This window comes from Fringilla coelebs (assembly GCF_963513975.1).
Source record: "Fringilla coelebs genome assembly, chromosome: 14".
NCBI lineage: Eukaryota > Metazoa > Chordata > Aves > Passeriformes > Fringillidae > Fringilla > Fringilla coelebs.
In genome coordinates, this window is record NC_140040.1 from 18789443 (window position 1) to 18801630 (window position 12188).

The window sequence follows — 12188 nt, forward strand, 5'->3', positions numbered from 1 at the left end:
CCAGTTAAACTGATACCAATGATCCATCTTTGTCTGCAATCACAATAATTATTAAACAACTGTAATTATTCTTGGAGCAGCCTGTGGTTGTAAAAATAAACACCATTTGACAGAAAAGAAAGCTGTAGGAGTGCAAATATTCCTTCCAGTGTGAAAACTCAGAGCCCACGTCCTGGGCAGGCTCCAGAGCAGCCAAAGCTGCTCAAGTCCAGCATTCCCAGCTCCATCGTGGGGCCTCTCTGCTCTCACCCAACTCCTCTATGCTTTTAGGCTGCAGGGATTTAGGGCAAAGCTAAAGCAACAGAAATTATGGCATTAAGCAGGGAAAGTCCATTGGGCTTCCCTGTCCAGCCCTGGCAATTGTGCAGCTGCCCCCAGAGCTGTGGGAGACACTGCAGTAGCAGGGTCACTGAACTGCTGCTGCCACAGCAGGAGAGCAGCTAGAATTTTCTTAGCAAAATAAAAACCCACTCCTTCTAAGGCATAAACAATCCAGCAATTTCTAGACACAAACATGATTCCTTAGAGAATAAATTGAAGTCACCAATGTTGCGCTGAGATCCAATATTGAAAGCAGATTTCGATCCCTCCTGTAAAATTTTGTATTTTACCTGAATTACTGCTTAGGTATTATTAATACCTTAATGAAAACCTACAGTGCTCTCTGCAAAAGCCCACACCCAGGACCTGGCTGGGATTGTAGAAAATCTGATCAGCATTAATACGGGATTATCTCCTCCTTTCCTGCTAAGGATGACTGCACATCAGCTCACATGATCATGGGAATTCAGGTAACATTAACTGCTGTTGTTTATTAACCAATTTGTTAGAGTCTCCCCTTCTCAAAGGGGATTTTAGTACTAGAACAAGACTTATCTCCAAAAGCTCCATGAATGGTGTAATTATTCTAACCTAGTTATCACAGGAAAGATTAGTAAACTCAACAAAAATGCCCAATTTCAAAAGCTATTTCAGATTACTTATCACAAAGAGGTGTGAATTATTACATTATGTGACCTTCAGTGTAAGATTCCTTTGGCTTTTTTTGCTATTTAAACTTACATTCAAACACTAATATAAATATGCTTACATTTTAAAATGCAGACTAGCAATTCAAAAATCACACTTTAATTAAACCACTGCCAGTTTTTCTATTTTCCTAGTGGGTGCTGTCAAAAATCAGAACTTTTGTCGTACTGAAGTTGCACTGACAAGCTCAGAGTTGTTCACTTTGTTCTCCTCCTCATTAAGGAAAAACCTGTCATTAAAAGAAACGATTTGAAGCAAGAAAAGAAACGTGTGAGTCTATTTAAAGCAAGCAGGGAAATGTGTTTGGTCTTTGATTATGGCAATTAAAAAGCCCTGCTATTCCAAGATGGTGATTTTTTAGTATTTAAATAACACTTCACATTCTTCTAAGACATTTTTTCTAAAAAGATTGTTAAATTAGGTGATAAAAGGTTACTTTTGTCTTTGAAGCTGAAATATGTAACTATTATTTCCTATCTGTTTAGAATTAGAAAAGCTTCAATATCATATATTTTACAGCACTCATTATCAAAATTCACCAGGCCTCATAAAACAAACAAATGCTTCACTTCCTGCCCTTGTTTAATCTCAGTAAGACAATTTCTTCCACGGTTTGAAAAGGAAGATTTCTTTCAACATTTGATGGAGCAACATCTTTTTATTTGCAAATTGCACAGGCTGTGGTTGGGAAGCCACAACCACCCTTTCAAAGCATATTTAGAATTTTTATAAAAGTTTAACAAGGGATAAAAGGGACAAACTCCAGCTCTGGGGTGTTTTGGTGATCAGCAAAAAACCCCACACCATTAGCTTGAAACAATGTTCTTTATAGACTGCTACATTACAGGGGGTACATGCATATTCATAAGAGTTTATACATATTTTAAACATTCTGTGAGTTTAGGTGTTCTATGAATTCTTTTGCTTGGGTTTAATCTTTGATTTGTCTGTATGCCATCCTTCAGATTAAATTAATTTTTTTTTCTCATGGTTTTATCTTGTTTTTATACTCTCTGATAACAAGGAGTCAATAAATTGGGTTTTGCTTTTTGTCACTGTTATCATTCAGATAAGATAGTTTACAAAATGTGAGGAACTACTTGATTATCTTACACTGTTCTCTGAGTTAGTTACATGAATAAAAGCATTTTAACATTACATAATCTCTGTTTTAATATTATGCTACAGCTTAAGATATATTTATCACACTGCTATTTATATAACCTATACTGTGCATACATAAATTGACAGATTATACTACACTAAAAGGCAGTTAAAAGGAAATATAAATGGTACCATATCAAAATCTTTGTGGTTAATAATAATATGTAAAAGCTAATACATAAATGTGAAAGCCAATACTATACTGTCACAGAATTCACATTGTCACTGTCATTTATAACAATAAGAAATGGGGTGCTTGTCAGGAATGTATTTTAAGAGGAAGACTCAGATCAGGGTTTCAGGTGGGAAAAAAAACAAAGTTATCTTTTTTTAAAGGCCAGAACAAGATTAAAATATGACTTAAAATGTCCAAGTAGGTCAGATCACAATGCAAAAGGAAGTACCATGACACAAAATCATAACTATTTCAATAATAACTATTAAATTAATCTTTGTCTCCTACTGATTTGAATGTTGGAAAATATTCATGCCATTTATACACACAAAAATTTTACTGCCAAAATACACAGAGCTGAAAAATCCTCTGATGAATTACATTTTCATATACTTTCTAAGTTTTGACTGCTAATCCACCCTGCTGAAATTACATCATTTCACATCTCTAAGCAGACTTGCAAAGAACTTTCAGTTTTTAGATAATCCATCATTATTATTTCCATCACTGACCTTCAAATTGATACTTCCCCACTAAATTCCAAATTAGGTTGGTCTAATGATGTCAGGGTGCTGCTTGTTCACTCTGGGACAGAGAAGAAGGCAGAGTTATTTATAACAGAATTTTGATCAGAAGTAAAAGTACAGTGCCCTACACCCATCCCTGAAATCCCAGAGTCACCCAGGCTGGGAAAGACCTTGGAGAGCATCGAGTCCAGCCTGTGACCAACCCCACCCTGGCACCAAATTGTCACCAGACCACGGCACTCAGTGCCACATCCAGGCTTTCCTTACACACCTCCAAGGACAGTGACTCCACCACCTCCCTGGGCTGCCCATTCCAATGCCCAATCTCCCTTTGTGTGAGGAATTTTTAATAATGTCCAGCCTAAACCTCTCCTGGTGCAGCTGAAGGCTGTGTCCTCTTGTCCTGTCACTGTTCCCTGGGAGAAGAGCCTGAACCCCCCCTGGCTGCCCCCTCCTGCCAGGGAGTGTAGAGAGTGATGGGGTCTCCTCCAGGATGAACACCCCCAGCTCCTTCAGCTGCTGCTCCCAGGATTTGTGTTCCAGACCCCTCCCCAGCCTTGCTGCCCTTCCCTGGACTCACTCCAGCCCCTCAGCCTCCCTCCAGCACGGGGCCCAGCACTGACACAGCCCTGCAGGTGGGTCCTGCTGGTGTCCCCCAGGGCCAAGGACAGGACAGGCAGCTGCTGGTGGTGCCTCTGTGGGGATGTGCTGCCTTCCACTGGCACAGGATTAGCACATCCAGCAGAACCCAGCCCTGGCAAACAGCAATTCCTGTGAAAGCACTCAGCAATAGCTCTTGGCTGGCTAACAGCCATGCCTGCAGGCTTGATTTCAAAAATAAATCCCTTTGGGGATTCTTCTCCTTTGGTCTTTTACCTTTCCAAGATGATCCATGCTCTTCTTCCAGACTTAACCATCTCAAACCAAACCCATTGGTAAGTCAGCCCAGTGCTAACTTTTGCACCTGTGTTATTTTAAGGTGTCAGCAGATTCAGCCATGAAATCATAGAAATCAAGAGATATAAACACAGAACAGAGAGTCTCCCAATCCAACTGTTTTCTGAGAGTTTTACTGTCCTCTGAAACTTTCGTGAGCCACGGCACATTAAAATTCCCAGCACTGCTGCAAGGGCCTGAGTGTCAGAAAGTAAAAACTGGCACAAAGTCTGTGGAGAAGCTCACCCAGGAGCTGCAAACCCCATCAGACAGCTCAACCTCTCCAAGATCTTGCATTTAAACAGCAGAAACAGTTTGGCCCCACCCCTCAGAAACCAGCCCTTTTTAACATGCTCTCTTCTGCAACCTCGAGTGAAGCAGGACTCTTTTCATTTCTTGTTGACTCCAAATCTGGAGCAGGTCAGCCTATTATGAACATTTTCCTAAATACTAGCAAATTATTTATTTCATGAGCATTTTCCTAAATACTAGCAAATTATTTCTTTGCTCTATGCTTTAATTAGGGTTGTATCTACACTTGTGATAGATATTTAATAGCTGGCAATATTTCTTTGAGATCTTACACGAGGTAGTCTTGGAGTGACTACATATTACAAGATATTAAAGATCACAGTGCCTTGGTAGATAGAATTATAAATAACAATATCAAAGAATATGGAAAAAATCCTTGAAAGAAATTATTTACTAAGAGAGAGAAGAAATGCTGTTTGACAGGTATCAAAATGAAAGTTTTAAATTTAAAAAAAAGCCTTAAAAATTAAAAAAGTCTTCCTTCAAGAGCTGTCTCAACATACAAATCCCAAGACACAGTATTCACAGTGATGAGCTCGATGCATGGCAATTGCACAGCAAGTCCAACCTTTATTTAACTTTGAACCACTTAAACCTGCTTGCTGCTGGTTGGTATTGACACCACCCCACATAAACAAAAACCTAAAAGAGACCAGAAGAACCATAAAAAACTAAAGCCAATGGGAAGCCAACCCCTTAAATGTCTGCTGAATCTGTCCCTCATTTTTATGCAGTGAGCTTGCTTGGGTAGAGTCCTATCCAAGGGGGGTTAAATATCATCTGGGAACTAAAGTTCTTACCAGCTGCAATGGAAGGCAACAACTGAGCTCTGTGTCCAAGCTGATGCCCCTAAAACTCTGCAGAAGGCAAAGCAGGGGAGCAGCAGCCAGCCAGGAGCCCTGACCCTGGGCACTGCCCCTGGGACAGGGCAAGGGAAGGGGGAGAAACCTCATGCAAAGTTATTTTGCACTGCAAGGGGTAATTGGAAGCACATACACACATCTGCCACAAGGTTAAGAAAATCTCTTTGCTCTGAAATCTCTTGAGTAGACTCTGAATTTATGGGTAAAATGTCAGCATTGAGTCAGAAATGATAGAGTGAGATCAAAGGGCAAAAGGCAGCCCATTTATTCAAGCCTCTCCTTTTTATACCTTTAACCTGACTGGTCATTTAATCAACACATTTCACCTGCTTGGCTAATTAAGGACACACCCATCTCTAAACAACTTTATGAGAAAAGCAGCTTGTTAAAAACACCTCCTGCAGATTGTGTCATATTTGACTCTCATTGTTTCTCTCCAGCTCCCTAAAGCTCCCCAGTTTCATGGGAAAACTTATCCAGCTTTCTCTGTCTGGCCAGACTGTCACATCCACTGTTCTAGCTGTGGAAATGAATCAAGATTTAGCAGTTAGAAATTATAACTCTTACTGTTCTCACTCTGCTGTGATTCAGGCTTTGGCCAGCAAAATGCAGGGGCTGAAGGCAGCAGGTCAGAAATCCCAGTGGATTTGGGGTCCTTGGCCAAGCCCACGAGGCTGCACAGGATTGGCACAGTCAGTGCTGGCACTTCAGTGTCTTGGTAACTTATTTTCACTTTTAACCAAACAATTAATCCCTTAAAGTCTACACTGTGGACTTTTCTATCCAATTACAAAATACCACCCAAACCCATAAAGAAGAAAGAAAAAGAAAGTAAAAAAACCCAATCTACTTCCACCCTAAAACCTCCACCTTACTTCATATTTATTACTATATTCTAAAACCCCAAACTCTAAGTTTTCCACTCAGTATTACACACTTCTAATCAACTACACTCCCATAATCCTAATATCATTAATCAATTTTAAAAACCTCTTCCACAACCTCAAATTAAATGTAATACTCTCCTAAGAATCAAAATCTATTTATGCAAAAAATTTAAAATTCTTAACATCCAAAACTGCAACAGTTAGTCACTGAGTTATAGATTGCATTTTAATTTCTTAAAAAGAAAAAAAAAACCAAAATCACTTTACATCTATTCAATTCAATTAAGCTGAACATGGTGCCTACAGCACAATTTATTTGCAAGCAGCAGAAGCAGAGGAAGGAACATAAATGATATTTTATTATTCAGACACAACTACCACCATGTCTGTCCATGCAAGCTTTTTATAGCCCATCTCATCCCATCTATTTCAATATCAATTGTTCACCAAACAATTGGAAAAATAATGTCTGGTGAAGAGTGAAATGCTTTGAATTGTGTCTGTCTTGCTAGAAAAATTTCAGGCAACAACATCAAAATATCCTTCTCAGTCTTAACAAAATGTTTCAATTTTCCTTGATAAAAGTAATTCTTAATTTCAAAAGCCTGTAAGGATGAATTGTGCAAAAAATTGGGGAAAACTTTAATATTTTGGATGTACAAAAACATCTCACTTATACCAAGGCAGTATTTCTTGTAAAATTACAATCTCTCTAAGAAGAAAAGTCTTTCTTCAGCCCTAATTATTTCAAATATGCAAAAGCATCCACATTTGGCACTTGATTCTGTGACTGCAACCCTTGTTCTTGTAATTGTTCCTGAACCAGGAAAATGCAGTATTTGTTTAAAATAATAACAAGGCATAACAGCAATCATACTTTGTTTAGTAAAAACAACTTCTATTATGCAAATCATTAGAAAGAATGCTATCTAATCCCTGGGAAAATCTTGTGTTAAATTGGATAAATTAAAATTAATAACATTACATTTACAGAAGGCCTTTTATCCCACTTTTATACCCAGCACGTTTCAATTCATAATTAGAAGAGAGGCAATGAATGTTTCAAGTTAAAACAATTCAATAAAACCTGAGAAATGTTTAATTTTTCCTATTATAAAATGGACCCAGTGAGGGCACAGAGAGTCAGTAACAAGTGGCCTTTGTACCACCCACAGTAAATTATGGTATTTTAATTCTCCAACCAGAACCATTTCAGTGTTGTCATGTCTTCCTTCTGAGAATGATTGTGTGAGTCTGACAGCTCAGGATGTTTTTGCTTCCAAGGAAAGAGGAAAGCAGCTTGGGATGTCTGTTTGATCCCAGCTGTGACCTCCCACCATCCCCACAGCTCTCCATGGCACTGGGCTGGCTCCAGGGGGGATTTCTGGAGCTCTCATGGTGCAAAAAAATGAAAAATATCAGCCTCCACCAGAATAGCCCAAACTCTACCAACACTGTCAACTTTATCATTCATTAATTTCTCTTTCAGTTTGGGAACAAAAAGTGATGCAGTGAATGTTCTCCAGCCCTTCATTGTTTCCATTGTCTCCAAGTTTTGTCTTGGGCAGCAAAGTTTGTAGGGAATGGCCCCATATTTGATTGTGTCTGGAAGCTCCAGCAGTCCAGAAATAACACCAACAGCATTGAAAGGAGTTGCTTGTGTTAAAACAGGTATAACAAAGGGCCGTACAAAAGTTTGTCTCTTGAAAAGCCAGAAACAGTGAGGTGCACCTGGAGCCATTTCCAACAGCTCTTGAAAATGACCACCTAAAAGCTACCATGGACTTTGGGAATGAAAGGGCTCCAGAAAGATTGCTGAAAAAATCATTAAATCCTGTCCAAGTTGAACATCAGCACGTCTGAAGGACAGAGCCAGCTTGTTTGGGAAAGTTCTTTCTTTCCAGTCAGACAAGGAACAGTTTACTTGGAGAATTGAAATCTAAAATTTGGCTTGGGATTTTTCACTTCATTTTTATACATTTCTAATTAAAAAATAATCTCTCTGCAATATTTAGGGTGTCTTAATAAACCAACTTTTAAAATATTTTTAAGTATTTCTCCTATTCAGTGGGAAATTGTATTTTAAGTCCAAGGTGATATATACTTTAAAGAGAAAATCCTCAGACTTGTTTATAATTAACACCATTACCCAACAGCTCTCCTTTAAACACTCATCCTACTGCTGTACATGTTTGCTTTCAGAATTTTGTCTTGTGTGGGCTTTGTTCCCTTTTGTCTCCTATAAAACACAACACAAGACTCATAACTACATATCAAAAAGGAATTCCAAATTAGGGCTAACTGGCTAATTACACTCCTTCAAAATCTTCAGGTACCTTTTATTCTGTTTCAAGCAGATACAAATCAATTCTTTTTTTCAAACAATGGCCCACTTCATCAAGAGCATGTGAAACTTGGAGAACTGCTAGCAGAAATCACCTGAAATGCCCAAACCACCAAATTCATCAACAATTCAAAACATTGCTGCTTCTTCATTCATCACAAATAACAGAAAATTAAAATGTTTTCAGTTGTGTAATATTAAGTCTTCTAAATAGAATTAATTCAAAACCTTTAATGTCCATTTATTTTTCTATGTTTCTTGGAAAGGTAGAACTATTCTATGTCAGGTATGGCCACATCTAAAGCAAATAAAGAAGGTATATGAGAAAAAAATACAAAATGTCCCCTTTCCAAACCCTGTTACTGTCCCCTTCTCTGAGGTAGCAACTTCCTCTGTTAGTTCAGGGATTTCTTTCTTCTTTTTCTTTTTCTTTTTCTTTTTCTTTTTCTTTTTCTCCTTGTGTGCCTCAGGAGCAATTAGTGAGAGCTAATGGATACCTCAGGACTTTTCCTCCTATTGCAAAAGCTGCACACAGTATATTCTGTAAAATTATGGACCTTCAAAATGTCATTGTTGTTGATTGCTCCCCACTTTGCAGTGCACAGGGCATCCCACTGCCTCACAATCATTCCTATTCTGAGTCAGGGAAATTGGTTGCTAATATCTTCCTTTGCCCTCATATCTGTTTCATGGGCACTGAAAAAAAAAAAAAAGCTTAAATAAAGAAAATAAAAAAGTGGGGTTTGTCAAGCTGAACGATCAAGACTTCCTTTATACAACATAACCCCCTGAAATGCATGTTATTCTTGCTGGGTTTTATGACTATAATTCATTCCATCAGGCTTTCTTACATGGTGCCATAAAGGGATGCAGACAACAGAAATTATCTCAGTGAACACAGGGTTGGTTTTCATTCTGTGCCCGATAGGAAATTCCAGTTATTACATTTAACATGGAACACCACAGTCCTTCACAGGGATGAAGTTCCATTAATCTCCACCAAATGGGGCTTTGGCTCTCACTCAGGGTGAGCTCTTATGCAGTGCTGCCTCCATGACAGGTTTAATGAAATCTGTTCTGTTTCTGGCCAGGCTGGGGAGCACAGCAGTATTGTCTGTGCAGGGTCCCCCCGTGGCAGGGAGGAATGATGAGTCTGAATCCATGCTCTCAGAAGGATAATTTATTATTTTATAATAGCATATTACATTAAAGAATACTATACTAAAGAATACAGAAAGGATACAGAAAGAGTGCTAAAAAGATAATAATGAAAACTCCTGAGTCTCTCCAGAGCCCTGACACAGCTTGGCCCTGATTGCCCAAAGAGCCAAAACAGCTCCCAGCAGAATGCACTGGAACAATCACCTGTGGGTGAACAATCTCCAAACACATTCCACATCAGCACAGCACAGGAGAAGCAAATGAGATAAGAATTGTTTTCCTTTTCTCTGAGACATCTCAGCTTCCCAGGAGAAGAATCCTGATCAAGGGGATTTTTTCAGAGGATGTGAGGGGCACACAGGAGGGCTCAGCTGGCTGAGCCTTGGGCTGGGAGGGCTCCTGGGCACAGCCCTGCAGGGGCAGTGCCAGCCTGGCTCTGCCCAGCCAGCCTCAGCTCAGGAAGCAGAGCCAAGGTGCCTCCTGTGTTTGTAGCTGGCCAACTGAAAAGTGAATTTGTTGGTGCTCCATGGAGCAAACAGCAGCACTGGGCTGCTCTGCTGAGAGTACAAAACACCTTTTGTCTCAAAATGTGGCCAACAGAGCTACAGTGACCATGGCTGGTACCTGGGGGGTTTTCCACTGGGGGCTTGTCTTTGCAGACATTTCCCTATAATCAGCTTTTCAAACTGGACATTTCTCCACTCATAAACAAGCCCATTTTCACAGGCTCAGGTGCAGTTATGGCTCAGATAGAAATTAAAATGGTGACAATGAACCAGATTTGGTTCAGCTCCCCCAACAGCCCTTACCTGCTGCAATATATTTCAGGTCTCAGTCAGTAGGAGTGGGTTAAACAGCTCAAAAAAATACATCTGGCCCAAAGATTTTCTGCCTGAGGCAGAAACAGAGCCAAACAGCAAAGCAATCATTATTCCCATTTGCAGGAAAGAATGACTTGCCTAACACCCCACAGGGAATCTGGAGTAGAGCTAAACCTCAAAGCTGGTAAGCCCAGCTTGCTCCATCATCTGCCTGAAAAACATGGAGCAGACATGATACTGCTGTTTAAGACTCTTTGAAATGAAAAGGATTCTGACCCCACATGGACTCATAGGTATTCAGCATCCATGAAAAGTAAAAAGCTACATAAGAAGGTTAAAAAAGACAGAAGGAAAATGCATCTGTGCTTTATGGAGGTTGCTGAAATGGATTTCCCTTTTTTAGCTCTGCTGTGGAGCTCAGTAGGAAAGCTGATTTATCCTGTGAGTGCACAGCAGTTGCTCCCTGCTAGAGCTGCTGCTGAAGTTTAATTGGAATACACAGCATTTGTGTAATGTTCATATCATGGAGAACATTTAAGAAAAGCAGAAAAGCCCTTTGAGCTCAGCACACTCATTTCTGTTGTGATCCTGAGCACTGAACCCAAGTGGAAATATGAACACCAAATGATTTCTTTGCTGCCTGCTGTAGTCAGAGACTCCAGGGGCAGAAATGGCTGCTTGCAGAGGAGAAGGAAAAGGGGCCAGGCCTGGCTAATTCAGGGCACTGGCAATGGGATATGGAGCCTTTCATCTACAGGGTGTTGAATCCAGCACAGGGCTGTAGCCACCAAAAAATTATTCCCACCAAATGGAAGTTCAGTGGCCTAAAAGAAATCATTTAAATGGTTTCTGCTTCATACAGGCACTCACAGCAGAGAAATTATTGCTGCAATTAGCAGTACTGCACAGTCATCAGTGAGGTGGAAGCTTTTGGTGGTTTTTTACATTCCCAGAAACAGAATGGTGACCCTAAAAAAATCCTGCAATGATTATTTTGACCAAGAACATTTTTCATAAGCCGAAAGATTTGGTGGTGTGGGGTTTTTTGGGGGGTTTTTTGCATTTTTATTATTATTTTAGTTTTATTTAGACCCCTTTGGTAGTTTTCTTTGCCTTACCCTATGCTATAGATGATAAAAGTCTTCTCCAAATGACTTTTCCTAAAAAGTAATTTTCACAAATACTGAGAGGTGAAAAACTGCATCCTGTCCAAAACAGAGCCTTCCACTGCTAATGTATTTGCATTTGGCTCAAACATTAAACACAAAGTAGTTTTAACTGAAAACTTCCCATTTCCCAAGGAACTGGGTGGCATTTTTAGTTTAGGGTATTTATAATGTATCATCTACAAAATCCACAGCATTTCAAGAGAAATTTTAGCAAGACCAAGGCCAGTATTCAATCATCAGGACCTGAATCATCAGGATTGGTTCAGTACCTGCCATGAACCTGAAAGGAATTTCCCCAGGAGCTGGGAGCTGAGCCAGGGTGTCAGGACACAGGACCACAGAGGGGCTTGAGTCAAAAAGGACATTTAAAGGTCAGAGCCCAACCCCTGCCATGAGCAGGGACAGCTCCAGTGGGATCAGAGCCCTGCCCAGCCTGACCCTGAAGGTTTCAGGGAAGGAGCATCCACCCCCTCCCCATGCAACCTGCTCTGCTCTTCCACCACCTTCATTTCCCATTTTATCAATCCCATTCTGCAGGTGCAGGGCAGGGGTCTCACACTTACTCACAGTTTAACAGTTAAAGACATGCTTGTGCTAAATGAATCTGTGCAGTTGCATTGTGAAAATTCCATGTTCAATAGGTCTCATCAAATGTTGTTGCCCAAATTGGTTTAATGACATGTTCAGCTGTAGAACAAAACATGCAAGGGCAACAGTGCAAGAGCTTTTTCTACTCTGGGGGTACAGGTGATGTTTCTGCAGTTAGGAAACTCATAAATACACACACACATGCTCACTGG

The 12188-nt window shown here is 40.0% G+C and overlaps 1 protein-coding gene across 1 annotated transcript in view; it reads left to right on the forward strand.

Moving 5' to 3' along the window:
- The window catches only part of CHST8 (carbohydrate sulfotransferase 8), a gene marked incomplete at both ends in the record, with an annotated part of 146561 nt that overhangs the window by 97280 nt on the left and 37093 nt on the right, over window positions 1-12188 (forward strand). The gene's annotated exons all lie outside the window — the stretch shown is intronic.